Here is a 24,214-nt window from a genome sequence, read left to right as displayed (position 1 = left end):
TATAGCCGAAAGAAATAAAGTACTGTTCAGTGATTTAGCGCATTAGAAGAGAATGGAGCAGAACTTGCCGAAAAGACAAACTGAATGAAAATGAGAGAAAAAATGATGAAAGAAGGAAATAGATAAAAGAAGAAAAACAACGGAAAAAAAAGGAAAAAAAGAAGAAAGGGAGAAGAGGGTAGTGATATAAAGTGCGAAATACAGGAGAAAGTGAAAGTCAGAAAGAATGAATATGAAATAGTGATAACTCCGAACACCTGTGGTGGAGCTCCAGGCCTCTCCACACTACTTCATCTCGCCTCCTACCTCTCTTGCAGCTTCTGTTGGTTTCATATAGTGGGCAAAGAAAGAAAAAGAGGGAGGGACAAAGAAGCGATAAGGTGGAGAAGGAAAAATAAAATGTAGAAAAAAAAAAATGGACGAAACAGAAATAGCAAAAGAAAGTAACTGGCTAGTAATATTGAATGGGAAAGGAAGGGAGAAATAAGACAGAAAAACAGAGCATTAAAAAGAAGGAAGTAAAACAAGAAAGCTATTGCCTAAGTTAAGGTGGACGACTTATACTTGTGGCCTGAACCTAATGAAGCTAATGACTATGGTGGTGCTGGAGGTGGTGATGATGGTGGTGGTGATGTTGTAGGTTAGTCTGGATGATGATAATTGTACGGATGCACATATTGATGATGAGCAGAAAAATAAAAAGCTGAACTGCCAGTGATGATGATGCCAAGTGGATTGAATACTAAATGGTGATGAGGGTTGATGATGATGAAGATGAGGTGGAGACAATAATGTAAAAAAAAAAAAAAATGAGACAGCAGAGAAAGTTCGACCTTCCTGTCTGGGTTGCTGAGGCTCAGGCCGTCGGACTCTGGCCAGTCTCATCTCCTCCTTACTTTTCATGTTATATTTTGTATCTGCAGACGATTTTATGCAGCTTAGGGCAGACTTTTGGAACTGGAGGGGTTGGTTATAGTCTACATTAACCCTTGCTTTACTAGGGGGATTTTACCTGAATAAAATCGTCTGGTGGTAGCAAGAATAAAATATAAATTACCTCATCGTATTGAAGGTGCATGATGTCGGCACAAAGAACCCCGGCCGCTGAATGTCCTATTGTAGTTGCGGATAGATAGACAGATAGGTGGATGGAAGGACAGACTAAAATATGTGGACCCTGTCTCTTATTTGGTCTTCTCATTTCATATTCTTTCTATATTGCCATCTCTTTATTATAATCTCATCATCATACTCTGTGTTCTACATTCTCTCATTCTATTTCGTATTACACTCTTCATCATACTCACTCTCTTTTATGTGCTCTCTTTTCATAGTCTTTATTTAATTTATCATGCAAGTAATATTATCATACTCTCTCAAGCCTTTATCTTTCCTTATCATTGTCTGTATTACGTCCATTGTACTCTTTATCATACACTCCTTTATACCTGTTATCGTACTTTCTTTTTTACTAAGAAATAATTTCACACTTTCTCTTACTATGTTTCCCTTATCATTGTCTCTGTGTATTATATTATGTTTATTTCTCCTTGTTCACAGATCTAGTATTATATTGCAGCTGCCGCCAAACGATTGTATTCAGTTCAGAGTGAGTAATGGCATCCTGAGAATCAACGTAAATTTACCAAAGTCAAGCAAATATGTTGGCTGTTACGTGGACAACATACTAATGACACGAAAAATGAGAAAGAAATAAAGAAGGAATGAAAACAGATAACAAAGAAAGGGAAAACAAAACAACAATGAAAAAAAAGTAAAACGGAAATGAAAATGAAAAAAGAAAAGAAATAAAGAAAGGAAAAAAATTAAAGGATCAGGAGAGGAAAGTGTGAAGGTTTGAAGTGCACACCTTTAGTTCCAGGCCGCTCCACCTTACTCCACCTTGTCTCCGTCTCTTGTAGCTTCTGATGCTATACTGTAATGTAGCAATGGCTTTGGTCTGATGTGCAGTACCTGATGGTGTTTGTGTTAATCGTGATGATGATGATGGTGGTGATGATGATGATGATGATGATGTAGGTTAGTTCTGATGGTGATACACGTACCTGTATCGATGGTGATGATGATGATGATGATAGTGGTGATGATCTAGGCTTGTGCAGATAATGATGATGACTGAATAGATGATGATGATGATGATGATGATGATGATGGAGGTGGTGTGGTGACGGTAGTAGTGATAGTAGTAGTAACGATGAAGGTGGTGCATAATAGATCATTACTGACAATAATAACCTTGCTTCATTTCATTTCCTTCTTCTCGTGTAGCTTTTGTTGCAATGGCGGTTAAAGGAGTCAAAATATTATATAAGGTAAGGCAAAAATGTAAAAAAAAAAATGGGAAAGACGTAAATTACTGGAAACATACATCAGAATGAAAATGAGAATAATGTGTTAAAAAAATAGGAGCTTTAAATAAAAAGTATGAAGGAAAGGAAGGATATAAAATTGCGGCAGAGACGTTAAATATTTTAAAAGAAGAAAGATATACACAAAAGGGTGGATAACGAAAGAAGACGAACATTACTATGTTTCGATAGACAAAAAAAAAAAAAGACAGGAAAAAAATAGAGATGAAATTAATGAGACAGGAATATAAAGGAAGCCGTGGACAAGACGGGGTCGAAATCCAGACGTCTTTATTAGAGTCCCAGCCAGCTCCACCTTACCTCATCTTGGCTCCTACTTCTCTTGTTACCTACTGCTGTAATATAGGGTGAAAGGTAGAAGCAAAGAAAGAAAAGGAATGAGAAAGAGAAAAATATGAGACAGAAGGAGAAATGATATAAGGCACGAAAACATATGAAAGATGGGATAAAAGAGACGAAGGGACATACAATGACAAGAAAAGAGAGAGGAAAGAAAGAAACCAATGGATACAAAAGGAATCAGTCGGAAGAACTGAAGAAGGAAGAAGAAGGGACTAGATGTAAAGCAAGGTACACCAATAGTACATTCCCAGGCCTCTACACCTAACTACATCTCGCCCACTATCTCATCTGTACGTTGTTATGCCGTAACGTGGTACTTAAATCTGTGTACCTGAAATGTTGGTGGTAATGATGATGATGACAGTTGCTGTGACAATGATGATGACAGTTGTGATGATGGTGATGAAGACAGTTGTGTTCACGGTGATGACGGTCGCGGTGGTCCTGATGATAGGGATGATGATGTTGATTATATGTGATGAGAATAGTGTTAACAGCATGAGTGATGATGATGGCTGCGATGTTGATGGTGTTATGGTACAGGAGGATATTATCGATGATAATCTTACTACATCTCCCCTCCATTCTCTCTTGTTGCTTGTTATACAGTAGTAAAATAGAAAAAAAAAGAGAGAAAAAGAGAGTAAGGACGAATTAACAGAAAAGAAAGAAAATGAGGCAGAATAAATTAGGTGGAAAAAATAATATATTGAGATAGAAATAAGAGATCGATACAGAAAATGGGAGATAAAGAGGAAACAACAAATTTGATAAGGGGATAAGACTGGAAGGAAAACTTAGCAAAAATCATGAAAGGAGAAATAAAAGAGTTAGAAATGGAATAAGAAAGGAAGAAGAGACACAGAAAAAGAGAATGAAATGGAGATGAAAGAGGAAACATGGAGGAAGACATGAAAGAAGCAACTGGATTACCTGGGTGGAACTCCCAACACCTTTGTTAGGATCTGAGGCCTCTTCATGTTCATTCATCTCGTATTCCTCATGTAGTTATGTTGCTGTAATGTAATAAAGAAATAGAAGGCAATGAAGAAAGAGAGTGACTAAGAAAAAGAGATAGGTGGGTTAGAAATAAAGAAAAAAAGAAGAATAAAGAAGTAATGAAAATGAGAAAAAGGGAGAGAAAAGAAGGAAATATAGCAAAAAAACACTAAGGAAAAGACTGGAAGTGAGAAAGAAAGGTAAAGAAGAGGATAGAAAAGAAATCATATATGATATAAAGAAGAAGAAAATAGATATAAAAGAGAAAAAAGAATATGAGATATGAAAGGTAAAGCTGTCAAATTGGTACAGCTGTAGCAGAGTCCAAAGCAGTTCCACCTGACTTCATCTCGCTTTCTGCCTCTCTTGTAGCTTGTGATGCTGTAATATAGCCTACTGGTGGCTCTGATTTAATATACCTAATGTAGGTGGAAATGCTTATTATGGAAGTGATAATAATGTTGGAGATGAAGATTACTATCAGTTTTTATGTTATGAGAACTGTTTGGATAATGATGCTGGTATAAATAATGATGATTATGATGATATATGTCAGCTTAGATGATAGCCTAACTTATTCTTACGTCATCCCTTTTTTTTATGATATAGAAATATGTAGGAGTATATAGGAAGTAAAATAATAGCAGGCCAGTTGGCCCACATTAAGATAACCTGTTGGGAAAATTGGATGGCTGTCACCCGTCCTCTAGATTCTCCGTTAAGACCACAAGAAAAAGATAGAAAAAAGTACTCCGATTACTGGAAAGAACAAGCAAAGCAATCCTTGTCGGAAGGATGGCAATGGAAATAGTTTACAATATGTAATCTGTATATCACAGTTGCGAAAATAATAACGTCCACAGTGTCATACTGTTGTCATTATTAAGTAGGGTAAGGCATTGTCTTTTGCGGAGGTTACGTTACATGGACACCCAAGAGAAACGAATTTTCGCTAAGTAGTAAAACCCTTATTTAAAGAAGAGTGCCACAGCCATAATTTAACTATTTAATGGGGTAAAAACCCTTTCTAGTGGCCTAAAACATCACCAGCCATTAGATAATACTTTTTCAGTGTATTTTGAGATGATATACCAAAAAATTGTTAAATTATGCCAAAATACAGCTTAAACTAGTGTATTTTGTGATAGTTTACCCATCCAGGAAAAAAACGGAGCCGGCAAAGTGGAATACAGCGAAAGACGAGGGCTTACTGTACTCGTCTCACTGTCGTCAGGATGCACATCAGCCAGGAAATAAACACACTCAATTAGTTATTGCCTATAATCTCTAAATATTTATCCAGCCAAGTGTGTAAATTATCTATTGTTCTTGCACTAACCACTGTTGATGTTGGTTCATTGCATTGTTCCAATAAGCACAAGGTGAAGTAAGTTTTTCCAATTTTGGTGTTGCATCTCTTACCCATTGAGATTTATCCCATTCTTTCTAGCTACAGCATCATTTTGTATTTCGAGCAGATTTTCATAACACATCACCGAATTTGTTGAGAATTTCAAAAACTGAACGTCAAGCGTCTCACTGTCCACGCCATATTAGAAAAAAAAAATCTTTAGTTGTTCTTCGAAGTGAAATCATTTTCGTGGCTCCTCCTCTAGTTTGTCTTTGTCTTTAAAAGTGCCCGCGGATCAGTACTGTACGCAGTAGTCTATGTATAGGGTATCTAGTGATGTAGATAACTTAGAGACTTTTTTCAGTGCTGTGAAGTATATATTCCTTGCATTGAAGCCTAACACTTTTGTTTGCCATTTTACTTGCTGCAGTTCAATGCTTAGAGTTTCTCAAGCCGTTTTTTAACACCAGTTCAAAGATTTTTTGTCCTGTACTTCCATTAGGGTAATTAGAAAAAAAACAAGAACTTGCTACACCTCCATTAGTGTCCCAGGCAGCTCTATCTTGTTTGGTCTGGCCTCTCATATCTCACGTAGCTTGTGACAGTTTAAATTTTAAAGAAAAGAGGGAAAGAAACAAGGAAAACTGTGAAGGAGGAAATGAAAATACAGTGAGGTAAAAAGAAAGAAGCGGATAACAAGAAATTATCAGAAATATCAGAAAAAGAAACAGGCCAAAAAGAAAGGAAAAAACAATCTGAAGTAAGAACAAAGGGAAGACTGAGGGACACAAATAATGAACAAAAGAAGAAAAAATTAAATATGAAAGAGTAAAAGAAAGAAAGAAAAGGATGTGGTATCAAAGAAGGTATGAACTCGGTACACCTGTAGTAGAGTCCAGGGACGCTCCACCTTGCTGCATCTCGCCTTCTGCCTCTCTTGCAGCCTGTGAGGCGGTGATATAGCGATGGCACTGATGTAACTTAAGTAATGTTGTTTTGTTACAATAACTGTGGTGGTGGTGGATCTGGTGGTGAGTTATGCCACTGGCGAATAGGGTTAGTTTATATTAAAATGATGATGATGATGATGGCGGTGGTGGTATTGATCATGATGATATACAGTTGCTTAGTAGTGATGATACCAGTAACTTATTTCATCTAACTTCCTGCTTTTCCTGTTGCTTATGATGTCATATAATAGGGAATGAAAGGTGTAGGAATGAAGAAGAATGCAGCGGGGGGGGGGATGAAAAAAAAATAGGGAAATATATGGAAAAAAGAAAATGAGAATATAGAAAGTGGCAAAGAAAGGGATAAAAGGAACAAAGAAAAAGAGAACGGGATAAAACGAATATGAAAAAGAGGGTGGGACACGGAAAAAACAAGCAATATAGAACAGAAGAGGAAATAAAGGTAAGTAAATTTAAAGATACGACTAGGAAAGGGGAAAAGGGAAATGAAAATGATAAATACAAAGGAACCACAAGTAACACAGGGAAAACTCAGAAATCTGTATTTGTTTCCCAGATTGTTCCACCTTACATACTCTGGAGTCCTACTTTGTAGTTTTACTGATACAATATAGTGAAGAAAGAAATGAAGGAGGAAGTAAAGAAAAGAAGAAGGGAAAAAGAAAGAAAAAATAACACAAAACCATTGGTGAACAAAAAGAGAGAGAAGATGCGAAAGTAGTACAAAGAAAGGGATCAGGGAGAAAAGAAGGAAGTAAGCTGAGAGAGGATGAACGAAAGATGAACACGAATGAAATAAAAAAGAAAGGAAGTAACACTGGGAAAAATATATATATATATATATATATATATATATATATATATATATATATATATATATATATATATATATATATATATATATATATATATATATATATATATATATATATATATATATATATATATAAGATGTGAAAGTGTAACTCGGTACACCTTTGGCAGTGTCCAGGCCGCTCCACCATACATCACCCCACCTGCTGCCTCTCTTGTAGCTTGTGGTGCTGTAATATATTGTGAAAAATGGTAGGAAGGGAAAGAAAAAGCGTTAGAAAGATGGCATGCAAAAAAGAAAATGTAAGATATGAATAGATGTGAATCAAATTGAAATTTAGAGAAAATGGAAACTAAAACGAAAGAAAGAAAAGAACAACAAAAAAACGAAGAATGAAAATTAAAAAAAAATCGTAAGAAAAAGTGAAAACAGGGAAGAAACAAGAAAACTGAGAGAATTTGTATAAAATGTCAAAGTTTTAACTCGGTAACCAGTAACAGTCCCAGGCCACTCCATCTTACTTCATCTCACCTCCTACTTGTCTTATAGCTTGTCATGTAATATGATGAAGACAAAAGGAAAAAGAAAAAAAGAAAAACGGCGACACAGAATTGAAAAGGAGAACAAAGGGAAATCAATGGAGAAATAAATCAATCAATAAAACAGAATAGAGAGAAAAATAGTAATATGCAGATGGAGATGGAAGAAGAAGAGAACTAAGAAGGAAAGTGTGGTGACTCAAAAAGAAAGAAGAAGAAAAGAATGAGAGAAAACGTGGAAAACGAGAAGACGACAAACTGGAAAAGGAGGAGGACTAGGTATTCTGGGCTGAACGTTAGACACATGTAGTAGTCCCACGTCGCTATATCCTTTCTCCACATCACCTCCTGCCCATCGTGGTGTTTCTAATGCTTCATGCTTTGTGCACTTGGCCTAAAATTGCTATCTTTCATTTATGAATAATCAGCTATAACCAAATTCTTCAGAATACAGTGGTTTTTAACCTTTTTGCCGTTGTTACCCTTTGGTACACCAAGATTGGCTGTTACTACCCTATCACACGTACATCGGGAGAAAGAGTAGGAAAACATACTGGTACAATTTTGTTTTCTTTTATACAAGGGAGAAGGAACCAAAGGCCAGGGGTCTAAAAAATTGCTTCCTCCAAGGGAAAAAAAGAAAAAAAAGAAAAAAGAAAACGGAGAGCCAAATTCAGGGTCCGTTCTTTTCGAGGTGCCTGGGCACACTGCGTTTGAAAGATTGGCGATCGTGAGCAGTAGGAAACACAGACAAAGGGAGACAGTTCCAGAGCTGAGCTGTTGCATACATGAAGGACTGGGAGTAGTGGTTAACTCTTGGATTAGAGAGTTGGGCAGAAAAGGGATGAGAGTTTGTTACTTGACGGGTGCTACGTGCCCGCCATAATGGTGGAAGGATGCAAGCAGACAGTTCAGAGGGGCAGTGATCACTGAAGGACCGATAGAAAAGAGATGAAGATGCAACAGTGCGGTGAAGAGACACAGGTTGAAGGGAGCCAGTAAGAGGAGGAGAGTTAACGAAACGAAAAGCCCCTGACTCCACCCTGTTGAGAACAACTGTGTGTGGGAAGTCTCCCCACACTTTAGAGTTTCACTCTAAACAGGGGTGAATAAAACCAGTGTATAAAGTCAACAACTGTGCAGGGGTAAAGAAGGTACGGAGTCGGCTCGGCATACTCAATCTCCTGGCAGCAGACTTTACAAGAGAAGTAATATGTTCTTTCCAAGATGAATCCTGAGGGAATGAAATCCAAAGTATGCTTAAAGATGATGCAGGATTGAGCTGGGTATTGTTAAAAATTAGAGGGTACTGCTGTGGAAGATTTTCTTGGGTTGATAGATGTATGAACTGAGTTTCTGGTGTAAGAACAACAAAGTTATTTTTACCCCCAGTCAGATATATGAGCAAAGACAATGGAACTGGTAATGTATATTCCAAATGATTATACATGTTACAGAGAGAAGTCAGGGTACCTTACTGTTTTCAGCTACATGAAGTTAAGTGTTTTAAACGGAACATACACTTACTTAACCTATTAGATGAAACACTTTATTAAATCAGTTTTTCTATGCGTGGCTCAGTAAGACAATAGGCATCGCATGTCATAGTCAATAAGCATTGTGTGTGTGTGTGTGTGTGTGTGTGTGTGTGTGTGTGTGTGTTCTTTAAACATAGTAGAAAGGCCTATTTCACAGTGGTATGTAGTTGCAAAAAGCATCAGGATGTTGTGTGCCCACCATGACTGAACAGTGTATTCTTTACCAAGCTTTATCTAGAGTGTAGCAGGATCCTGCTCAGGAAAATCATTTTTATCATCTCATAAAAATGATAAATCGCCGAACAAAGTTTTACCGATATTACTCCCTTAGAAATGGCAAAAATACTCACTTTGGGAGAAATTACCCCAGCGAAAAAAACACCCGTCTTCACTGTGGTGCTAGTCACTGAGAAATGCTGTGGGAAGAATGTGCAACCACATTAATCACAATACTGCATACCATTCAACCACGATACATTTGCTGCAAAACAGCGGAGACGACAACGGCGACGATAAAGACTATGACGACGACGAAGAAAAAGAAGAACATGGAGAAGAAGAAGAAAAAGAAAATGATGATAATGATGATGATGATAATGAAGGAAAAGATGATGACGACGAGGATGAAGACGAGGACAACGACGACGATGAGAAGGACGAAGACGAAGAACAAGGAGAAGATGAAGAAAAAGACGACGACGACGACGATGACAAGGACTAAGAAGAAGATGACAACGAAGACGACGAGAATGAGGATTACGTGAACGACGATGACGACGAGGAAGACCGGGAAGATGGAGAAGAACATGAAGAAGAAGATGATGACCACAACGACAACGACGATGAAGAGAAAGACGACGACTTTGACAACGACGAAGATGACGACTTCAACGACAACTTCGACGACGACGATGATGACGACAGCGACAATGATGACTGCAACGGCGATGACGATGAAGATGAGGAGAATGACCACGACGAGGACAACGATGACGGCGACGACTAAGATGAAGACACCTGCTAAAATGACGATGACGATGACAACGAAGACGACGACAACAAAAATGACGACGATGACGACGACAACGACGAAGACGACAACGATGACGAAGGCGACAGCGACGACGAAAATAACGAAGACAGCGACAACGATGAGGATGAAGACGACGGCGACGAAGACGACAAAGACAAAGACAAAGAAAAAAGCAAAGACAAACAGAGACAAAGACGAATACGACGAAGTGTACGACAGTGACGACAATAATGAACAAGACAACGACGACGACGACGAAGACAACAGTAACGAAGACGAAGACAACGGTGAGCACGACGGCGACAACGACAGCGACAAAGACGATGAAGAAGACAAAGAAAATAATAAAGACAAAGACAGACATTGATCAATATGAAGACAAGTACGACAACGACGACAACGACGATGACGACGACGGTGACAAGGATGGCAACAAAGAAGACACCGAAAAAAAATACGAAGACAAAAACAAAGGTAGAGACAAAGACGAATACGAATACGAGTACGAAGGCGAGACGAAGATGACGACGACTAAGACGATGACGACGATGAAGATGATGAAGACGACGACAAAGACGAGGATGATGACGATGACAACGATGACGACGATGGCGATGACGAAGACAACAACGATGATGACAATGGCAACAACGGCGGCGACGAAGACAACAATTAAAAATACAAAGACAAAAACAGAACAAGACAGAGACAAAGGTGAATATGAAGACTAGTACGACGATGACGACGACGAAGATGACGACAAACAGGACGATGACAGACACGAGGACGACGAAGACAATGAAAACGACAATGACGATGAAAACGGCGAAGATGTCGAAAACAATGAAGATGATGATGACGATGACGACAAAGAGACGACGACAAGGAAGAAGACAACGAAGGCGATGATTAAGAGGATGACGACGACGACAGGGTAGAAGACGACGACGACGATGAAGACAACGATGATGACGACGACGAAGACAATGACGACGACGGCGATTACGATGAAGACGAACACGACAACTAAAACGACGACGATGACAATGACAAAGACGATGACAACAACGAAGACAACAATAATGATGAAGATGAAGACAACAGCGAAGAAGATGACGGCAAAGAAGACGACAATGACGAAGTTAACGACGACGATGAAGAAAACGCAAACACAAAAACAAAGACAAAGACAGAAAAAGACGACTACGAAGAAGAGTACAAAGACGACCACAACTAAGACGATGACAACGAAGACAATAACGATGATAGCGATGACTTTGACAACAACGGCAAAGAAGACAACGACGAAGGAAAAGACAAAGACAGAGACAAAGACGAATACGAAGTCTAGTACAATCACAACTACCACCACGATGACAGCGACGATGACGACAACAGCGATAACGATTATTATGACGTCAAAAACGACAACGACGATGACGACAAGGACGACAACGATGACTACATCAAAAACGGCAACGACGATGACGAAAATGACGACAACGATGACTACGACGTCAAAAACGACAACGACGACAAAAACAACGATGCTGATGATGACATTGACGACGAGGATGACGATGACGACGAAGATGACGATGACATCGATAATGACGAAGACAACGACAATAACGAAGACAACAACGATGACGAAAAAGGACAACAACAAAAAGAACAAGAACAAGAAGACGATGACGAAGGCAACGATAATAACAAAAAGGCGACGATAATGACAACCACCAAGACAAAGACTACGAAGATGACAACAACAACGAAGATGATGACGATGATGATGACAATGACAAGGATGACGAACACGATGATGATAAAGGTGCTGCTGCCACCGCCGCCACCACCGCCTATGATGATGACAAAGAAAACGACTATGATGAAGAACTAAGACGAAGACGACGACACAGACAACGACGACGATAATGACGAAGATGAAGATGACGACTAATAAGACGATGGTGACGAAGACGTTGACGACAAAGACAACGAAGACAATGACAACGACAACAACAAAGGCGACGATGAAAATGACGATGACGATGAGGACGACGAACAAAACAAAGACAAATACAAAGACATAGAAGGAGACAAAGATGATTATGAAGAGTACGATGACGACGACGAGGACTAAGATGACGACAACAAAGCCAATGACGATGATAACGATGACGACAACAACGACGGCGACGAAAATGACGAAGACAGCGACAACGATGAGGATGAAGACGACGGCGACGAAAATGACGAAGACAGCGACAACGATGAGGATGAAGACGACGGCGACGAACACAGTGGTGACGAAGATGACGACAAAAAAGACAAAGACAAAGAAAAAATCAAAGACAGACAGAGACAAAGGTGAATACGAAGACGAGTAAGATGATGACGACGATAACAGTGACAATGATGATGATGACATCAACGATTAAGACTAAGACGAAGATAACTATGATGATGTCGAAAATGACAATGATGACGAAAACGATGCTGACAGTGAAGACGACGACATCGACGATGACAAAGACGACGACGACGAATGTGACAAAAATGACGACGAAGACGACGATGAGGTTGGCAATGACGAAGACGATGATGACGACGACGAAGAAGAACAACAAGGAGACGATGACGAAGGTGACGATAATGACGAGGACGAAGGCAACGATGATGACAACGATGAAGGCGATGATAATGACGACGACTAAGACAAAGACTACGAAGACCATGACAATGCCGCCACCACTGCTGCTGCTGCCGCTGACGACGATGGCGACAACAACAGCAACTAACATGACGGTGAAGACAAAGAAAAAGAAAAAAAAAAACGAGAAAAACCAATACGAAGATGAGTAAGATGACAATGACAACGACAACGACGACGAACAAGACGACGACAACGATGACGATGACGACGATGACGATAATAACTAAGATGATGGTGATGAAGACAATTGTATTGATAACGACGAACATGACGGCGACAAGGAAGGTGATGAACGACAACGAAGACAAAGTCGAAGACGAAAACAAAGAAAAAGAGAGACAAAGATGAAGACGAGTATGTTGACGATGACGACAAGTCGACAATGATCAAGACGACGACGTCGAACAAGACGACAACAAAAAGGACGATGAACACGAGGAAGAGGATGAACACAAGGACGACGAACACGAGGAAGAGGATGAACACAAGGACGACGATAAACACGACGACGACGAACACGAGGACGACGACTGCGATGATAATGCAATGACTACGAAAACGACGATGACATCGGCAACGACAAAGATGACGAAGACAACGACGAAGACGACGACGAAGTCGAAGAAGAGGAAGAAGAGGAAGAAGTCGACAAAGGGGACCATGATGACGACGACAAAGACAAAGATTACAAAGACGACGATGATGAAGACTCCTCCATCACGTCGCCGTCGACGACAACTACAACGAAAACGACGAAGACAAAGAGCAAAGACAAAGATGAAGACAACGAAGACGAAGATGAAGACGACAACAACGAAGACGAAGATGAAGATGGCGACGGCCAAGACAACGAAGACGAAGACAAAGCTGAAGTTGGCAACAACAAAGTCAATGATTATGACGATGACGACTATGACGAAGACGACTAAGACAAAGACAAAGACAATGATGACAACAAAGAAGAAGACAAGATGATGACAAAGACAATGATGACAACAAAGAAGAAGACAAGATGATGACAAAGACGACGATGATGAAGACGATGACGGCGACAATGACGGCGACAAAGTCGATGACGAAGACAAAGATAGCGAAAAACATAGACAAAGACGAATGCAAAGACAAGCAAGACGACAACGACATCGCCGATAAACAAGATGCCGACAACAGTGACAACAATGGCTAAGATGACGAGGACGAAGACAATAACAACAACAACAACGACTAATATGACGATGATGAAGACGACGACGACAATGGCGACGACGGTGACAACGACGGCATTGAAGACGACGACAATGACGACGATGGCGACAACTATGGCACTGAAAATGATGACGACGACGAAGGCAAAGACAAAGACAAAAACAAGAACAAAGAAAAGACAGAGAAAAAGAAGAACATGAAGAAGAGAACAACAAAAACAATGATGACGACGATGACGACAATGACGAACAAGACAACAACGATGACGAACAATATGAAGACGACGAACAAGACGATGACTATGTCGACGACGACAAACACGAGGGCGATGAAGATGAAGACAACGACATCAACTATGACGAAGACGATGAAGACGACGAAAACAATGATGATGACGAAAATGACGACGACAAAGAAGAAGAAGAAGAAGACGAAGGACACAATGATGACAAGGAGAATGACGATGACAGTGACAATGAAAATGACTAACATGACGACGATGAACAAGCTGCCGCAGTTACCACTACCGACGAAAATGAGAAAGGCAACGACGATGACAGTGACAATGAAAATGACTAACATGACGACGATGAACAAGCTGCCGCAGTTACCACTACCGACGAAAATGAGAAAGGCAACGACGATGACAACGAAAATGATGAAGGCGAAGCACGAAGATGAAGACGACGATGACCAAGACGAAGAAGACGAAAACGAAGGTGAAGAAGAGGATGGTGACGACGACAACAGCGAAGAAGACGATGACGACGACAACAGTGATGATGAAGACGACAATGACAATGACAACAATGATGATGAAATTGCAGACGATGACAACGACAACGATGACAATGAATATGACAACAACGATGGCGACTACAACGATGACAACGACAACAACAACGATGACGAAAATGACTAAAAAGATGAAGAGGATGATAGCTGCAGTGGCGGTGGGAACAAAGACAACGACATCAATGACAATGGTGAAGATGAGGAAGAAGAAGTAATTGATGATGATGATGATGATGATGAAAATAATGATGACGATGATGATGATGAAAATAATGATGACGATGATGATGACAATGACGATGATGATGATGAGGACTAAGATGAAGAAAATGAAGAAGAAAAAGAAGAAGAAGAAGAAGACAACGACAACGATGACGATGACCAGGACAAAGAAGAAGAAGAAGAAGATTACAACGAGGACAACGAGAATGAGGATGACGCGAAAGACAACGACGACAAGGATGACGGGGACAAAGGAAAAGAAGATGGAGAAGAAGATGAAGATGACGACGATGATGACGACAACAAGGAAGAAGACAACGAAGAAAAATTGAAGAATATGATGAAGAAGATGGTGATGAAAACAACAACGACGACATTGAAGACGATGACGACAACGACCACAACAACTTTGACGATGATGAAGACGACGAGTTCGACGACGATGAAGACAACGATGAAGACAACGACATAGATGATAACCAAGATGACGAAGAAGACGATGACGATGATGAAGACGATGGCGATGAAGATGGTGATGACGACGACGAAGACGATGAAGACAAAGACGAAGAAAAAGAAAATGATGAAGATGATGATGATGATGGTAGTGACGATGATGAAGAAGATGAGGATGACGAAAAGTATGACGACGATGACGAAGACGAAGACGAATAAGAAGAAAAGCAAGAGGAAGAAGAAGAAGAAGATGATGATGATGATGATGACGACAACAACAACGATGACGAAGAAGAAGAAGTTGCAGAAGATGACGACAACGAGGATGACGTCGAGGACAATGACAACGACTATGGTGAAGACAAAAACGAAGAAAAAGAAGCAAAAAAAAGTGGACAGCAGCGGTGGCCACGACAATAATGAGGAAGAGGAAGAAGAAGGAAAAGAAGAAGATGGGGAGGAGGAGGAGGAGAAGGAACAATATTTCGACAATGAGGAAGACGACAAGGTCAACAATGACGATGATGACATAGCCAAAGACAAAGATGAATAATAATAAGCATCATCATCATTATCACACAAAAAAAATAATAATAATAAGATGATGGTGATGATGATGACAACGAGAAGGAAGAAGAAACCGAAAAAGATGATGAAGCAGGAGACAATGAAGATGACAGTTATGACAACGACTTCGACGATGATGACGTCCTCAACATCGAAGACGTTGATGACAATGAAGAGGACGAGGATGAAGACGAAGATGACGAACACGACGAGATGGAAGAAACGAAGAAGAAGAGAACAATGGAGATGATGAGGATAATGATGAAGACGAGGACAACGACGAAGAGGACGAGGACAAAGATGAAGAGGACCACGATGACAAGAACGATGGTGATGAGAACAATAAAGAAGAAGAGAACAACAATGAGGATGACAACGACAACGACGACAAAAGCGTCAACACTGCGACACTGAGAACGATGACGAAGACAAAGATCACAACGATGACAATGACGAAGACAAAGATGAAGAAGAAGAAGACGAAGAAAATAAGGACGACGAAACGAAGGACGACGCAGATGACGAGGACTTCAAGGCTGACAAGACTGATAGAGAAAAAGATAAATAGAAGTAGATGACGACTTCGACGACGATGAGGAAGAAGAAGACCTTTGTGATGAAGAAGAAGACCTTTGTGATGAAGAAGAAGACAATGAAGACGAGGATTTCGACAATGACCTGGAAGATGAAAATGACTTCGACGACAAAATCGACGACGACAACGAAAAAGAGGTGGACTATGAAGACGATGAGAATGACGATGACGATGATGACAACAAGGACAACGTCGAGAAAGATGATAATGACGATGACGATGACGAAGACGACTACGACCAAAATGACGAAGACGACGATGACGATGAAGAGAAAAACGAAGATGTACACGAGGAAGATGACGATTACGACAACAAAGAGGAGGACGTAGACGACGAAAAGGGAGAAGATGATGACAACGACAATGATGATGACAAAGAAGATGATGATGATAATGATTATGATGATGATTATGAGGATCATGATGATTATGATGTTGATGACTAAGATGATGATGATGAGGATGAGGAGGATGAGGATAAGGATGATGACGACAAGGACGACGATGATTAAAAAAGAAAATGATGATGATGATGAAGATGATGAAGAGAAGGTTGATGAGGAGGACGACGAGGAGGAAGAAATGCCGACAAGTACAAAGCAGAAAAGGAAGAAGAAGAAGATGAAGAATACATTGATGACGACAACGGCAAAGAAGAAGAAGAAGAAGTTATGAAGATGAAGAATACAATAACAACGACGACGACAAAGAAGAAGAAGAGGAAACTGACGATGATATATACAATGACATCGACGCTGATGACAAGGAAGAAAAAGAAAATCACAACAAAAACGGCGAGAATAAGGACAGTGCGAGTAAAGGGGTCGATGGGGATGACGTGGACGATGAAGAAGATGAAGAAAAGGAAGATGACGACAACAACTATGACCACGAGAAAGAAGAAGACTAAAAAAAAAATGAAGAAGAAGATGACGATGACAACAACGAAGATGACGATGATGTCGAGGACGATGACAATTACGAAGACGACAAGAAAGAAGAACAAGACGACGAAAATGAAGACGGCGACGATGGGGACAAAGACAACAACGGCAACGAAGACAACTGCAAAGGAAGACGACTATTAAAAAAAAGGTCTAAGATGACGAAAATGATGACGACGACGATGATGTCGACAAAGACAATGAAGACAGCAAGGAAGATGACGACGACGACATCAATGAAGACGACGATGATGTCGACAAAGACAATGAAGACAGCAAGGAAGATGACGACGACGACATCAAAGAAGACGACGATTATGTCGACGTTGACATTGACAATGAAGATGATGACGAAGACGACAACGAAGATGACGCCGAACACAACCATGAAGAAGACGACGAGGATGACGAAGATGACAACAACAGCAATGAAGAGAAAGACGAAGATGATGAAGACGAAGATGATGATGATGACAACGACAACAATGACGACAACTACAATGACGATACCTACAACGATGACAAACATGACATCACTGACGAAGACGATGATGACGAAGACACAGTTAAGATGACGATGATGAATACGGCGACGACGACAATGACCTCAATGACAAAGACGAAGACGCTGGCAACAACGAAGGCGGTGACGATGAAGACGACGAAAACGGCCACGACGCCGAAAACGATGATGTCAATGAAGATGAATATAATGACAATGACGAAAACGAAGACGAAAACAACAACGAAGAAACAACAACAAAGACGAACATAACAAAAACGACGAAGATGAAGACAACGACAACATAGTCGACAACGATGATGACGATAACGGCGATAACAAAGACAAAGAGAATGACAACGAATAAGATGACTATGATGAAAACGGTGAAGACGATGATGAAACTGAAGAAGAATACGACGTTAACGAAGATGACAACAACTATATCAACGGAGACGATGACGACAACGAAGACAACAACGACGACGACGTCAACGAAAATGACGATGACGAAGGCGTCAACGACGACTATGAAGACGACAACAAAGAAAATGACGACGACGAAAACGAGGTAGGCGACGATGATGTCGAAGATGACGATGGCGATGAAGATGATGATGAAGGAAGACGACTACGACGAAAAGGTCGAAGATGACGACATAAACATCGATGACGACTATGGAAACAATATGATGATGACAAAGATGATGACGATGACGTAGATGAAGACGACAATGACAACATCGACCAAGACAACAACGTCGACAAAGACGACTTCAACATCAGTGAAGACAACATCAAAGCCGACGAAGACAATGACAACGTATACAAAGAAGACGACGTCGACGTCGATGAAGACGATGACAAAGACGCTGACGTTGACGAAGACGACAACATATATGAAGACGACGACGACGTCGTTGATTTAGACGATGACAAGGATGACGATGTCGACGAAGATGACGATGACGACCATGTCGACCACATCAACGAAGATGACAATATCGACGACAATGAAGACAAAGATGAAAACGTCGACGAAGACGACAATGATGACTTTGATGGCGATGATGACGATGATGATGACGACGACGTCGACGAAGACGTTGATGTTGACAAAGATGACAATGTCAACGAAGAAAACGATGACAACGATGTCAACAGAGATGACAACGGCGACGACGTCGACGATGACAATGTCGACGCTGACGAAGACAAGACAATGACGATGACGAAGATGATGATGTCGATGAAGACAACGACGATTACGATGTCGAGGATGATGACGTCGACGAAGACTACGATGATGACGTCAACGAAGAAAACGATGTCTACGATGATGACTTTGACAAAGACGACTTCAACAAAGGCGACGTCAAAAGAGACGGCGACATGTTGATGAAGACTTCGGCAACGACTACGTCGGCGAAGACGACGACTACATTGAGAAAGATGACGACAACGAAGAAGTTGACAAAGACGACGAGGATGGCGACTTTGAAGACAATGACATCAACGAGGACGACGACGTCGATGATGGCGACGACAACGATGACGTCGACAAAGACAGCAATGATGATGATGAAGACTACTATGTTGATGAAGACGGCTCCGAAGAAGACGATGATGACGACGACGACGACGACATCGATGAAGAAGCTGACGACGATGTCGACGAAGATGACGACGATGACGTCGACAAAGACGACAATGACGACGACGTCGACGAAGACGATGACGTCGACAAAGACGACGACGTCGGCAAAGACGACATCAACGAAGACGAGGACGACGACATCAACGAAGACGAGGACGACGACGTCAAGGAAGACGACAATGTCAACGATGACGTCGATGAAGACGATGTCGACAAAGACAACGATGCTGATTTTAGACAATTTCAACGAAGATGAAATCGATGAAAATGATGAGGACGATGGCTTCGATGAAGGTAATGATGACAATGACATCGACGAAGATACCGAAGATGACGACATCAACAAGGACAATGATGCTGATGAAGACGACTTCAACGAAAACAAAGTCAACAAAGATGACGACAACATCAATGAAGACGTCGAGATTGACGAAGACATCGATGACAACAACATCAATGAAGATGTTGATGACAATGATGTCGATGAAAATGACGACGAAGACGTCAACGAAGACAACGGCGACGAGGATGACGAAGACAGCTATGACGACCTGGACGAAGATGATGACGACGATGACATTGATGAAGGTGACGATGATGACACTGAAGAAGACAACAACGACAACGTCGATGAAGACGACGATGACGATGATGACGAAGGCGACAAAGACGAAGTCGACGAATACGACGATGACGTTGTCGATAAAGACAACGATGTCAATGAAAACGACTTCAACAAAAACGAAGTTGACAGAGATGACAACGATGTTGACAAAGACATCGAGGATGCCTATTTCGACGAAGACAACGATTACGAAGAAGTTGATGAAGATGACGAGGACGCCGAACAAGCCAATGAAGACTTCGAGGACGACGCCGTTGACGAGGATGATGACGTCGACGAAGACGACGAAGTCGACCAAGACAATGATGACTATGAAGTTGACAAAGATGACTATGATGACACTGAAGAAGACAATGACGATGACGTCGACGAAGACAACGATGACAACGTCGACGAAGACAACGATGACAACGTCGACAAAGACTTCGATGTTGATAAAGACAATGAAGATGACGTCGACGAATATGATGACATTGTCGAAGAAAACAATGATGACGCCGTCGACGGAGACGATGATGTTGAGTTTTAGACGACTTCAACAAAGACATCATCGAAAAAGACAATGACAGAGATGTCGATGATGATGACGACGACGACGACGACGACGATGACATTGATGAAGAGGACAAAGACGAAGAGGGTGGCGAAGACGATGAGGACGATGATGTCGACGAGGGTGACGATGACAATGACTTTGAACAAAACGACTAAGACAACGACATCAACGAAGGCAACGATGATGATGACTTTCATGAAGATGACGAAGATGATGATGTCGACGAAGACGTTGACATTGGTGAAAACGACAATGATAACGTTGACTAAGATGATTTCAACGAACACGACTTGAATGGGGATAATTTCGACAAAGGCGACGACGACGTTGACAATGACCGACGATGACAACGTCGATGAATACGATGACAATGAAGAAGTTGGCAAAGATGACAAGGATCATGAAGTTGACGAAGGCAACGAGGACGAGGACGTCGAGGAAGATGACAATGATGACGTCAATGAAGACTACGATGTTGACTTGGACAACTTCAAGAAAGACAAGAAAGACAAAGACGACGAAGATGACGATGAGGACGACAATTTCGATGAAGGCGACGATGATGATAACTTTCAAGAAGATGACGAAGACGATGAAATCGATGAAGACAATGACATTGATGAAAACGACGATGATAGCATCAACGAAGACAACTTCGACGAAGATGACTTCATCAAAGATAAAGTCGACGAAGACGACGACGACGTTGACAAAGATGTCGATGATGACAACTCTGATTAAAATGATGACGATGAAGAAATTGACAAAGATGACAAGGATGATGAAGATGAAGAAGACAACGAGGACGACGACGTTGATGAGGATGAGGATGTTGAGGAAGACGACGATGACAACGACTTTGATGAAGAAGATGATTACGTCGATGACGTCAACGAAGGTGACGACGACAATGACGTCAATGAAGACGACAAAGACGAAGACATCGATGAAGACAACGATGCCAACGAAGATGGCAATGTCGACAAAGGCGACGATGATGATGAATTTGATGAAGACAACGCAGACGACGACATCTACGACGGCAATGACGTCGATGAAGACAACGACATCAATAAAGACGATGACGTTGACGAAGATGACAATATCGACGAAGATGACGACGTCGATGAAGACAATGCCGTCGACAAAGATGATGATGTTGATGAAGACAACTTCAACAAAGACAGCGCTGACAAAGACGATGACCACGTCAATGGAGACGTTGATGAAAAATTTGATGATGGTGACGTCAACGAAGATGACAATGTTGTCAACGAAGATGTCGATGATGTCATCGAAGACGACAACGAAGACGTTTCCAAACACAATGACGATGACGTCGACGAAAACGACGAGGACTACAATGCTGGCAAAGATGTCAACGGCTAAAACATCGAAGAAGACTATGACAACGATGACATCAATGAAGGTGAAGACAACGATGTTGATGAAAACAATGATGATGACGTCATCGAAGACGATGACGAAAGAGACGAAGACGTCAAGAATGACTACATAGATGAAAATGACTAATACGTCGACGAATACAACGATGACAAAGAAGCTGACGACGAGGACAACAGAGAAATTGAGGAAGTCGATGAGGATGCCAACTTCTTTGAGTACAACGACATCTACGAAGACGAAGACGACGATGGCTTCAATGACGACATGGACGAAGAGTACTGTGTCGACAAAGACGACTTCGACGAAGACGATGAAGACGTCGACAAAGACGATGATGTTGACTTAGGTGACTTCAACGAAAACGACGTTGAGGAAGACAAAGACGTCGACGTCGACGATGTTAACGATGATGATGGTGACATTGACGAAGACAATGGGGAAGATAATGCCTACGACGGCGACGATCATGATGCTGTTGATTAAGACGACCAAAACGAGGATGTTGACAAAGATGATGACAAGAAAACTTTGGTGAAGACGACAAAGATGACAATATTGACAAAGACGACCTCGACGAAGAGGACTTTAACAACGACAATGTCAACGAAGATGACGCTGATGACATCAACAAAGATGATGACTCTGACGTCGACGAAGATGACAACAACTACGCCATCAACGAACACGACGATGACAATGGAGATGACGAAGATGACGAAGACAACAACGCCAATGAAGACGACTTCATAAAAAACGATGTCGACAAAGGCGACGACGATGACGTCAATGAAGACGTCAACAAAGATGATAACGAAGACGATGACATAGACTAAGATGACCATGACGATGTGGACGAAGACAATGATGACAACGTCGACGAAGGCTACGATTACAACGTTGACGAAGCCGACAACAACGATGAGGTCGATGAAGATGATGAGGACTATGACATCAACAAATGCGACAGGTGACAATGACGATGACATTCATGAAAGTGACGAAGATGATGATGTTGACGAAGACAATGATGTCCATGAAAATGACGGCAACGTCGATCAAGATGACAATGATTACAGCAACGATGATCACAATGTTGAAAAAGGTGACTTCTACGAAGACGACTTCAATGAAAATGATGTCGACAAAGATGATGAAGACGGCTTCGACGAAACAATGATGACGACTATGATGAGAAAGACGACGACGATGATGACGTTGACGAAAACTACGACATTGTTGAAGAAGACGTAGACAATTTCAACATCGACCTTGATGACAAAGATGACGTCGACAAAGACAACGACGAAAACGTTGACGAAGACAACTTCAAAGAAGACGACATTGACAAAGACAATGATGATGTTTACAAAGATGTCGACGACTACGTAGACTATGATGATGACGACGATGTCGTCGAAGGCGATGATGACGACGTCAATAAAGACGACGATGACTACTAGGTCGATGAAGACGACGACGACTACTATGTCGAAGAAGATGATGATGACAACATTAAAGATGACAATGACCACGACGTCGATGAAGACGATGACCAGGACAATGACATCGACAAAGGCAACCATGACAATAACATCGATGAAGACGACGAAGATGACGATGTCGACGAAGGCGACGACGACGACGACGACATCGATGAAGACAACTTTAATGAACACATCGTAGACAAAGATGACGACCACATAGACGAAGCTGTCGACGAAAAGATCGACATTGACGATGACATCGAGGAAGATAATGATGACATCAACAACGACGACGACAATGACGATGACATCGACGAAGGCGACGATGATGATGACGTCGTTGAAGACGAAGACGATGATGACGTCAATGATGACAACAAAGACGTCGACAAAGACGACGACAACTATGACATTAAAGAAGACGATGACAACGACGAAGTCAATGAAGATGACGATGACGATGTTGACATCGATGAAGACGACGATGTCGACGTGGACGAAGATG

This window comes from Coenobita brevimanus, chromosome 69 (assembly GCF_032717465.1).
Source record: "Coenobita brevimanus isolate Jiangsu-jjx chromosome 69, ASM3271746v2, whole genome shotgun sequence".
Taxonomy (NCBI): Eukaryota; Metazoa; Arthropoda; class Malacostraca; order Decapoda; family Coenobitidae; genus Coenobita; species Coenobita brevimanus.
Note: the sequence above shows the minus strand (reverse complement) of the source record.